The sequence below is a fragment of the Anolis carolinensis genome, chromosome 1 (genome assembly GCF_035594765.1).
Source record: "Anolis carolinensis isolate JA03-04 chromosome 1, rAnoCar3.1.pri, whole genome shotgun sequence".
Lineage (NCBI taxonomy): Eukaryota > Metazoa > Chordata > Lepidosauria > Squamata > Dactyloidae > Anolis > Anolis carolinensis.
The window spans coordinates 114,174,402-114,186,056 of NC_085841.1; the positions used below are offsets into that span (position 1 = coordinate 114,174,402).

The 11,655-nt window shown below is 42.7% G+C and overlaps 1 protein-coding gene across 2 annotated transcripts in view; it reads right to left on the bottom strand.

Annotated features, from left to right (window-relative positions):
• ankrd6 (ankyrin repeat domain 6) overlaps positions 1-6,360 on the bottom strand; it is a 133,005-nt gene extending 126,645 nt beyond the window's left edge. For both annotated transcript variants that reach the window (XM_062980776.1, XM_062980784.1), the window contains exon 1: positions 6,189-6,360. The gene's annotated coding sequence lies outside the window, so the exon portion shown is untranslated. The remainder of the gene's footprint in view (positions 1-6,188) is intronic.
• Between the last annotated feature and the right edge of the window lie 5,295 nt (positions 6,361-11,655).

An 11,655-nucleotide genomic window follows, 5' to 3' on the forward strand; every position in this document is an offset into this window, starting at 1 on the left:
TCCCCCATTCTGTATCTTTGATTTCCATTTTTTCTGCCGAAGTGAAGTATCTTGCATTTGTCCCTGTTGAACTTCATTTTGTTAGTTTCGGCCCATCTCTCTAGTCTGTCAAGATCGTTTTGAATTCTGCTCCTGTCTTCTGGAGTGTTAGCTATCCCTCCGAGTTTGGTGTCATCTGCAAACTTGATGATCGTGCCTTCTAACCCTTCGTCTAAGTCGTTAATAAAGATGTTGAACAGAACCGGGCCCAGGACGGAGCCCTGCGGCACTCCACTTGTCACTTCTTTCCATGATGAAGACGACGCATTGGTGAGCACCCTTTGGGTTCGTTCGCTTAGCCAATTACAGATCCACCTAACCGTAGTTTTGTCTAGCCCACATTTTACTAGTTTGTTTGCCAGAAGGTCGTGGGGGACTTTGTCGAAGGCCTTACTGAAATCTAGATATGCTACATCCACGGCATTCCCTGTATCGACCCAACTCGTAACTCTATCGAAAAAAGAGATCAGATTAGTCTGGCATGACTTGTTTTTGGTAAATCCGTGTTGACTATTAGCAATGACCGCATTTGTTTCTAAGTGTTTGCAGACCACTTCCTTAATGATCTTTTCCAGAATCTTGCCTGGTATTGATGTGAGGCTGACCGGACGGTAATTGTTTGGGTCGTTCTTTTTTCCCTTCTTGAAGATAGGGACCACATTCGCCCTCCTCCAATCTGCTGGGACTTCTCCTGTTCTCCAAGAACTCTCGAAGATGATTGCCAGTGGTTCTGAAATAACTTCCGCTAGTTCCTTCAATACTCTTGGATGTAGCTGATCTGGCCCTGGGGACTTGAATTCGTTTAGAGTGGCCAGGTGTTCCTGGACAACTTGTTTCCCTATTTGGGGTTGGATTTCCCCCAATCCTTCGTCCATTCCATGTTGCTGAGGTTGAAGATGGCTTTCTTTTTGTGAGAAGACCGAGGCAAAGAAGGCATTAAGCAGTTCTGCCTTTTCCCTATCCCCTGTCACCATCACCCCATCTACTCCTTGCAGTGGCCCTATCGCCTCCTTTTTCTTCCTTTTTCTACCAACATAAGCAAAAAAACCTTTTTTGTTGTTTTTTATGTCCCTGGCAAGCCTGAGCTCATTTTGCGCTTTAGCCTTGCGAACCTTTTCCCTACAGGAGTTGGCTATACGTTTGAATTCTTCTTTGGTGATTTCTCCCCTTTTCCACTTCTTGTGCATGTCACTTTTGAGCTTTAGCTCAGTTAGAAGTTCTTTGGACATCCATTCTGGCTTCTTTGCACTTGTCTTATTTTTCTTCTTTGTTGGCACTGTTTGCATTTGCGCCTTGAGTATTTCACTTTTGAAAAACTCCCATCCATCCTTAACTCCCTTGTTTTTTAATATCGGCGTCCATGGAATGCCGCTCAGTAATTCCTTCATTTTTTGGAAGTCAGCTCTCTTAAAGTCCAGAATGCGTGTTTGACTTGTCTTAGTTTCAGCATTCCTTTGTATTGCAAACTGCAGGAGCACATGGTCACTTGCCCCTAAGGATCCAACCACTTCAACTGTATTGATCAGGTCTTCCACATTTGTTAAGATTAGATCAAGAGTTGCTGATCCCCTTGTTGCCTCTTCTACCTTCTGGACCATAAAATTATCTGCAAGGCAAGTGAGGAATTTGTTGGACTTTGTACTCTTGGCTGAGTTTGTTTTCCAGCAGATATCGGGATAATTGAAATCGCCCATGACTACTATATCTCTTCTTTGTGCCTGTTTGGTCAGCTGTTGACAGAAGGCTTCATCAAGTCCTTCATCCTGACTCGGAGGTCTGTAGTAGACACCCACGACAAGATCTTTTTGAGTCCCGGTTCCCTTGATTCTTATCCAGATGCTTTCAAGCTGGTTTCCCGGATTACAGTCTTGCATTTCTTCTGCAACGTAACTGTTTTTGACATATAAAGCTACTCCCCCTCCTCTCCCCTTTGTTCTATTTATGTGAAAGAGGTTATAGCCCTCAATGGTTAAATTCCAGTGATGGGAGTCATCCCACCAGGTTTCAGTGATGCCTATGACATCGTATGTGTGGTGCTGTGCTAGGAGTTGGAGTTCGTCTTGCTTATTTCCCATGCTCTGAGCATTAGTGTAAAGACATGTAAGCCCCTGTGACCTCCCCTCGAACTGTTTATTTGGGATTATTGTGCTCTCTGTACTTGGTCCTTGCTGTGTTTGTGCAGCCCTCCGTTTAGCCTTACGGCGGTTCCCTGTGGTCGTGGGTAATATAGTGTTCGCCAGGCTGTTGTTCCCCTCCCCCAGTGGATTTAGTTTAAAGTGCGCCTGATGAGGTTTGTGAGTCTGTGTGCAAAAAGATGTTTTCCTACTTGTGTGAGATGCACCCCATCGCTTGCCAGTAGTCCATCCTCTTGGAAGAGTAGACCATGGTCAAGGAAGCCAAAATGCTCCTCTTGACACCATTTTCTGAGCCAGTTATTGACCTGTACTATTTTTCCGGCCCTTGTAGAGCCATGTCCTACAACGGGGAGGAGGGATGAAAAGATCACATGTACATTATACAGTTTTAGCTTTGTTCCCAGAGCTCGAAAATCATTTGTGATCTTTTGAAAAGTATGCCTAGCGGTGTCATTGGTACCTACATGAATCAACATAAGGTGGGGAGGGTGATGGGGCTTTAGGAGCCTGCTGAGCCTCTGAGTGATATGGTGTATTTTTGCCCCCGGGAGGCAGCATGTTTCTCGAGCCATCCCATCCGGTCTGGAAATGATGGCTTCCGTTCCTCTAAGGAGGGAGTCACCTACTACCAAGACCTGTTTCCTTTGAGGATTGACAGGGTCCCTTTTGTGCAAGACAGTGTGTATGTCCCCTGAAGAGTGTTCCTGTTGAAGTGAATCATGTAGGTGTAAAGTGTTGTCCTCCTCCTCAACATCCCCAGTGCATTCATCAATGACAATCCATTGAGATACATCCGAGAGCCCATTACTCTCCCAAGGATGTTCCTGTTGCTCCTGGTCTATGATTGGGGATGGAGCATTTGCATGATTACATAAGTGTGACTGTGGTGATGCACTGTCCCTGTCAGGGCTATCCCCTGCGCATTGATCCAGGATGGTCCACTGAGTGGTATCTAAGAAACTGTGGTCCTCCACAAGATGTGTTTCCTGATTGTATGTTAATGAAAGTGGAAGATTATCCCACGCCATTAACTTCTTACTCTATGAGCAGGTTTATTTACTGCCAGGATGTTTGTATTGTGAGCAACAGATTGAGAAATGTTAACGATTTCATTATTTATTTTAAAATAATTATATCCTGTATCAATCACAATAAAAATAGATTTTAGAAGGCAAAAACACAGTAAACAATTTAGGAAGTTAAAAGAAAACAAATTAAAACCAGTTAAAACACTTCAGAATGATTTAAAGCCATGTAGACATAAAGGTTTTTAAAAAAATTCATAATCAAGCATGTTTTCACTTGGTGCCAAGAGACAAATAACTAGGCACCAATTGGGCCTCTATGAAGTGGGCTTTCCATTACTGGGGTCAACCACAAAAAAGGCCCTCTCCCACATCCTCCAATAGGACTAATGGGACACAGGGCTCCTCCAAGTGATTCCAAATCTTGTGCAGGCATATTTAGGGGGAGACAATCCGTCAAGTATTAATGACTCAATTCTCATTGGGTGCATCTACACCGTAGAATTAATTCAATTTTATACCACTTTGAATGCCATGGCTCAGTGCTGTGGAATCATGGGAATTGTAGTTTGGAGAGGCACCAGCACTCTTTAGCAATGAAGGCTACAAACCTTAACAACTACCACTCCCATATTTCCATAGCATTGAGCCATGGGAGTTAAAGTGGTGTCAAACTGCATTAATTCTACAATGTATTTTTTCCCTGTCTTTAATTTCTCACTGCTTTACATCCTCAGTTACATGTGCTGTATAACATACATGTGAAACTCTGGAGAACATTTTCATGTGCCTGATGAAGTTGCCTGTAGTCCATAAAACCTTAAGTCTGGTTTGAAAGAGGCTCAGGATTTGTATTTGTGTTTTGCTGAGGTGGGCAAAATCAGTGACCACTGATCAGAAACTACTGTAAAATTCTCTTGCACAAACACAGGCATGGTAGTACATGCCATGCCTGTGTACAATTCCTATTAATTTACACATGGCTTATGGCGGAGAACTCGGACTGCAGACAAGTCAAATGTGGATGTCCCGCATCAGCTTCATACCAAATCACCAGGGGACCTGGCTTTGCCTATAAACAAAAGTGTAGGGAGAACATCGGCTGGGATCTACAATCAGCAAAAATGAAGGTTTCATGTCTGTTTAACAAGATTAACAACAATAAATGTGCATCTACACTGTAAAATTAACAGAGTTTGACCACGTGTTCAGTTCCATGCATTCAGAGCTATGGAATCAGGGGAGCTGTGGTTTTATGAGGCAAAAAGCCTTGATGCCTCATCAAACTACAACCCCCATATCATGGAGCCACAGCAGTTAAAATGGTCTCAAACTTCATTTACTCTGCAGTGTAGATGAACCCTAATATTCCTCTCTCACCCTAAACTAAGGACCCTTCCACACAGCCATATAACCCAGAATATCAAGGCAGAAAATCCCACAATATCTGCTTTGAACTGTCCACACTGCCATATATTTCAGTTCAAAGCAGATAATGTGGGTTTTTATGCATCTTTGCGGAAGGGGCCTGAGCTGCTACATGAGGCAGAGAAATAGCAGTGGATTTTATGTGTAACTCATGAAAATCCAGGTTGAGCATCTCCAAAATTGTTCACATGGGTTGCTGAGATAGTGACACTTTTCCTTTCAACGTACACAAACTTTGTATCACACACAAAATTATTACACATATTGTACATAAAATGACCATCAGGCTATGTTTATAAGATGCATATGGAACATAAATGAATTTTGTATTGAGACTTGGGTCCCATCTCCAATACATCTGACATCTATGCAAATATAGGTATTTCAAAATCCAAAATAAACTAAAAAACTAAAAAAGGTATTACTGTAAGTAGAAACCAGTTAGGGAATCTCCCCTCTGATTTGCACATCATCCCAGTTGAGATCCAAGTAAAAACCAATATAGATCCTACACACTTGAACGCTACCCAAACTTCATCTCATCTTCTAAAGTAGGCTCACTGCAAGAGATATGATTTGCATCTTTCCTATTAGATTCTTTGAGTGCATCTACACTGTCGAATTAATGCAATTTGACACCAATTTCACTGCCATGCTATAGAGTTGTACTTTTACAAGGTCTTTGGCCTTCTCTGCCAAGCAATGCTGGTGCCTTTACATACTATAACTCCCGGGAATCCATAGCACTAAGCCATGGCAGTTAGAGTGACGTCAAACTGAATTAATTCTGCAGTGTAGAAGCACCCTATGTTAGAGGTCCTAACACAACTCAGTTCTGCACCCGGAAAAGCTAATCTGCAAAAGCTAACATATTACAAACAATGGCTATGCAACCCCAGGAAATAATGTGAAGGACAATAAATAAAGAACAACACTCACACACAGGGGAATTCCAGACAAGAAACAATCAGGGGCAGCTAACACCTCCCAACAAAGGATTCCACAGGCAGGAAGTAGTCAGGCTTTGAAGCTGAAAGGCCATTCAATACTAATCAAGGTGGTCAATTGCAACATGCACACTTTTCTCAATCAGACAAGAGGTTTTTTTTTTATCCCACCATGGACATCCCACTGATGTATAAACTCCACTTGCCTAGTTTCCAACAGACCTTACAACCTCTGAGGGTGCCTGCTATAGATGTGGGCGAAACGTCAGGAGAGAATGCTTCTGGAACATGGCCCTACCAGCCCGGAAAACTCACAGCAACCCAATGTGAAGGTCTCTCCCCTTGTTTACAATCCCAAGACAAACTGGGAAAGGCTGGGTTTGCATCCACTCTGTGGAGTTAATACAGCATGACACCACCTTAGCTGCTAGGGCTCGTGGGATTTGTAGCTTGATAAGGCACCAGTCCTTTGGCAGAGAAGGCTAAAGACCTGGTGAAACTACAACTCCCAGGATTCCATAGCAGTGAGCCATGCAGTTAAAGCGGCTTCAAACTACATCATTCCCCAGTGTAGATGGCATGCAAGACCCATAAGAATCACACAGCAATCCTACCTTTCCTCCGCTCTCCAAGGACGCCCTGCTCTACACATCCCAGGGCAGGGGGTGGGCTCGAAGAAGCGGCCCAAAGCGGGGTCTACGCCGAGGGAGCCGCCCCGGTCCCGCCCTGCTCCTCCCTCGGGGAAGGGACTTGGAAAGTTCCTGCGAAATCTCCCTCCTGTTCTCTCCGCAGGTAACTTTGGTTCCTACTGATTGGGGAGGGGAGCAGCATTCATTGCTACTTCGCCCCGCAGCGCCACCTCATGGTAGCATTTGAGAATGCAAGGAGGGAACTGGCTCCAGTGGGAGCAACACCCGGGAAATTTGCGCCGAGGAGCGACATCTAGCGGCCATTCCCAGAATAGGTTACAGTCCAGTTTAGTTTTGAAGTGTCTGGAATCCCAATGTTGTGATAATAATTTTATAGGTTGCTGTGAGTTTTCCGGGCTGTATGGCCATGTTCCAGAAGCATTTTCTCCTGACGTTTCGCCCACATCTATGGCAGGCACCCATGCCCAGTGAGCACATGCAAACTAGAAGGGCCAGGACAGAGAAACAACTCACCATGTTGAACACAAGCCACAAACTTTTATAACGATTTGGCCAAAAAAGGATGCAAGTACAGCAATTTGCTTCAAAATGTACAAGCACAGACATACAGAAAAATGCAAGACATCTTATACCATTCTGACAGCCATTAAAACTTCCTGCTCCCTCATCCGATTGGCCAGAAAAAAGGCTGGTTAGGATCTGCGGCAGGATTGTCTGAAGGCTCTGCTGACATCACATCTTCCAGGCGGAGATTCCCTTGGTTGGGGGGGGGGGGGGGGATGATGGATGGGGATTGGTCGGGCAAGATACCAATCATCTATTGGAATGCCCCCTGGGAGGGTGTGAACTGTGAATTTGGAAAAGACAATGCTAGTGATATGTTGATATGCTTTTGAATAGCTCAACTGTCAAGTTCCATGCTAAATAGTGATACGTGGCTCAGGAAATAAAGATACAAGACCCAGAAAGAAAGGTGTAGATCCTGGACAATCAAGGGCTGGGGTGTCAAATAAAAGAGTTAATCAATGTGTATAATTTAAAGTCTCTGTTTCTGCAGGGGTAACAAACTCTCAGGTTTGGGAGGGATCACACATGCATTTTGGAACTAATCTGGCTGGCATGGGAGAACCTCTATCTCTACATATAAATACCGGTAATGAAGCTGATGATTATCTGGCTTGGGAAACAGCTAGGGGGATTGGCCCAACCTTTTCTGTTCCCAAGAGATTATCTAAACAGGGTCACAGCGGGTGGCTGCTTTTAAGTTACATTTAGATACATGTCTAAGAAGCCATTTATATACATTTCATATAAAAATTCTTACAGTACACAGTTGAAAGATACAAGTTACACAAAATCATGAATTTGATACAGTTTATTGATGGGTTAGATAGGATAGAGTTTGAGGGTTTACAGCTAATGCTGGTTTGGTCTCAATCGTCTGATGCTTCAAACTTGCGCAAGTCTGGGAAATGTTTTTTTTTTTAAAGGAAAAATTATACATTTATTTCCAAGCCCTTGGTGAATCGTAAATCTTCTGATGGGGGTGCTACTGTAGCTAAACACCACCTATATATAGTATGTATGTGTATCTATAATACTGCAATTTTTTGTTACTCGTCATTACCGGTATATCAAATTTGTTGTTGAAGGCTTTCATGGGTTGTTGTGAGTTTTCTGGGCTGTATGACCATGTTCCAGAAGCATTTTCTCCTGACGTTTCACCCACGTCTATGGCAGGCATCCTCAGAGGTTGTGAGGTAAATTTCTACTTATGACATGATATCTGACACATGGGCATGGCTTGCACCAAAAACTTAAGAATCAAAACTTACCCAATACTTTTTCTTCTGAATTTTGTAAACTTCAGAAGCCTCCCAAAGTCAGTTTTATTTTCAGCTCAAGGAAGCAAAGCAAAGCCAAAAAGGCTGCCTTTCCTCTTTAAATTAATGGCCTCTCTCCATTAGGAGCGGGAAGCAGCAGGGAGAAATCAGAGTTTTCTGGAAAAGAGACTAAGGCCCCTTCCACACAGCTGAATTAAATCCCACATTATCTGCTTTGAACTGGGATATATGGCAGTGTGGACTCAGATAACCCAGTTCAAAGCAGATATTGTGGGTTATTCTGCCTTGAAATTCTGGGTTATATGGCTGTGTGGAAGGGCCCTGAGAAAGCACAGAATTCTGGGAAATGTAGTTTGGGAAGGTGAGGAGCCCTATGTCAGAGAATTTTTGTTACTCTCATTATAGTAACAAAATTTTCACTAATGATACTTTAGAAACACTTTAGAAACGAAATGCGAGGCCCCCTAATTTTGAAATGAGTTTTGAAACATTTTTTCATCGATCGCACAGCCCTAATATATACACAGTAGAGTCTCGCTTATCCAGTCTTTGCTTACACAATGTTCTGTATTATCCAACGCAGTCTGCCTGTTAGTAGTCAATGTTTTAGTAATCAATGTTTTAAAGCATTGCGATGTTTTGATGCTAAATTCATAAATACAGTAATTACTACATAACATTACCATGTACTGAACTGCTTTTTCTGTCGATTTGTTGTAAAACATGATGCTTGGTGCTTAATTTGAAAAATCATAACGTAATTTGACGTTTAATAGGCTTTTCCTTAATCCCTCCTTATTATCCAACATTTTCGCTTATCCAGCGTTCTGCCAGCCCATTTAAGTTGGATAGGTGAGACTCTACTGTATATATATATATATATAGTGTGTCATATATATATATATATACACACACACACACATACACATATATATATACACACACAAGTAGATGGTGCATCTGTACATGTGTATATGCATCATATATATGCATATACTACAGTATATACAAATATAAATACATGCATATGTGTATGTGCACATACAACTCACAATTTGTTTTGTGTGTGTCAGAAGCGACTTGAGAAAGTGCAAGTCACTTCTAGTGTGAGAGAATTGGCCATCTGAAAGGACGTTGCCCAGGGGATGGCAAGATATTTTGATGTTTTTACCATCCTTGTGGGAGGCTTCTCTCATGTCGCTAATAATAATAATAATAATAATAATAATAATAATAATAATAATAATAATACAGTAGAGTCTCGCTTATCCAACCTTCGCTTATCCGATATTCTGTATTATCCAATGCAGTCTGCCTCCCGCCTGGATCCACAGCTATTCCTCTAGGCAGCGACACACAGAGGGCCAACATGCCCAACAACAACACAAGTGCAGCCATGCTCCCAAATAAATGGCAGACTTGTAAAACATGATGTTTCGGTGCTTAATTTGTAAAATCATAACATAATGTGACATTTAATAGGCTTTTCCTTAATCCCTCCTTATTATCCAACATTTTTGCTTATCGAACTTTCTGCTGGCCAGTTTATGTTGGATAAGTGAGACTCTACTGTAATAATAATCTGCCTTTCCTCAAGACTCTAGACAGAGAACAACATTGTTTAAGCATAAAGCCATTCAAATGCCTTTATTAAAAGACATAGGGTGCATCTACATCAAGCTGTTTGGAGGGGAGAAGGTCCATCCCACTGATCCAGTATCTGAGAAGGTGGAAGATAGTCGTGTACAACCAGGTTGCTCGTATTTATGGAAGCAACTCATTTAATGCATTCCTTACATGATCTCTTCAGAGGAGCTTGAGGTGGTGATGTATATGGTTATTGCCCTGATGCCTGCCTCACAACAACCCATGGGCACCCAGGGCATTCCTAGGAGGCACTTAGTACTACTACCGTGTTTCCCCGAAAATGAGACAGTGTCTTGTATTAATTTTTTCTCCCAAAGTTGTGCTAGGTCTTATTTTCAGGGGATGTCTTATTTTTCCATGAAGAAGAATTTCCATTTATTGTTGAACAAAAAATGAACATTTATTATATACTGTACAGTAGTTGTCATCACAAACCAGCATAACCAGACAAAGTGTGAATCCTATCAAGAATTTCTTATTACAGTAGAGTCTCACTCATCCAAGCCTCGCTTATCCAAGCTTCTGGATTATCCAAGCCATTTTTGTAGTCAATGTTTTCAATATATTGTGATATTTTGGTGCTAACTTCGTAAATACAGTAATTACAACATAACATTACTGCATATTGAACTACCTTTTCTGTCAAATTTGTTGTATAATATGATGTTTTGGTGCTTACCTTGTAAAATCATAACCTAATTTGATGTTTAATAGGCTTTTCCTTCATCCCTCCTTATTATCCAAGATATTTGCTTATCCAAGCTTCTGCCAGCCCGTTTAGCTTGGATAAGTGAGACTCTACTGTAATTACTACATAACATTACTGCGTATTGAACTACTTTTTCTGTCAAATTTGTTGTATAACATTATTTTTTTGTGTGTGTGTCAGGAGCAACCGGAGTTGCTTCTGGAGTGAGAGAATTGGCCATCTGCAAGGACGTTGCCCAGGGGACGCCCAGATGTTTGGATGTTTTACCATCCTTGTGGGAGGCTTCTCTCATGTCCCCGCATGGAGCTGGAGCTGATAGAGGGAGCTCATCCACACTCTCCCCGGGTGGGATTCGAACCTGGAAGCCTTCAGGTCAGCAACCCAACCTTCAAGTCACAAGGCTTTTATCCCCTAGGCCACTAGAGGCTCCATATAACATGATGTTTTGGTGCTTAATTTGTAAAATCATAAGCTAATTTGATGTTTAATAGGTTTTTCCTTAATCCCTCCTTATTATCCAAGATATTCACTTATCCAAGCTTCTGCCGGCCCATTTAGCTTGGATAAGTGAGACTCTCCTGTACTACCATTCTGTGGTACATAAATTTACCGATCCTAAATGCTCTGGAGTTCTGTTTGGTGGGCATGCTTACAAACAAAAACTTTGCTAGGTCTTACTTTCGGGGGAGGCGTTATATTTAGCAATTCGGCAAAACCTCTACTAGGTCTTATTCTTTGGGGATGTCTTATTTTCGGGAAAACAGGGTAATGAAGAACATTTCTGCAGCTGTTAGGAATGGTGGGCGTTGAAGCCCAAAACACCTGCTGGAGGGTCCACGTTTGCCCCTGCCTGGCCTACATTGTACTGTAGAATGAATGCAGTTTGATGCCACTCTATCTGCTCCATTCTATGGCGTCCTATCAGTGGTGGTTGTACAAGGTCTGTAGCCTCTGCTGCTCCAAAGGGCTGGTTCCTTGCCCAACTTGGCTCCATCCCGTGAAGACAAGACAGTTGAAGCGGTGCCGAAGCGCGTTATTTCCACAGTGTAGAGGGAGGGACCCAAAGCCTGAAGGCAGAGCCCCTTCCACAACTGACGAGTGTGTGTGTGTGTGTGTGTGTGCCAGAATCGCGGGGCCGTGGGGTGTGCGGCACTCGCGCCGGCCTCTCCCTGCGTGTATTTCTGGCCAAGGACCTCCCCTCGGAGTCTGGCTTCCCTCCTACTATTATGTT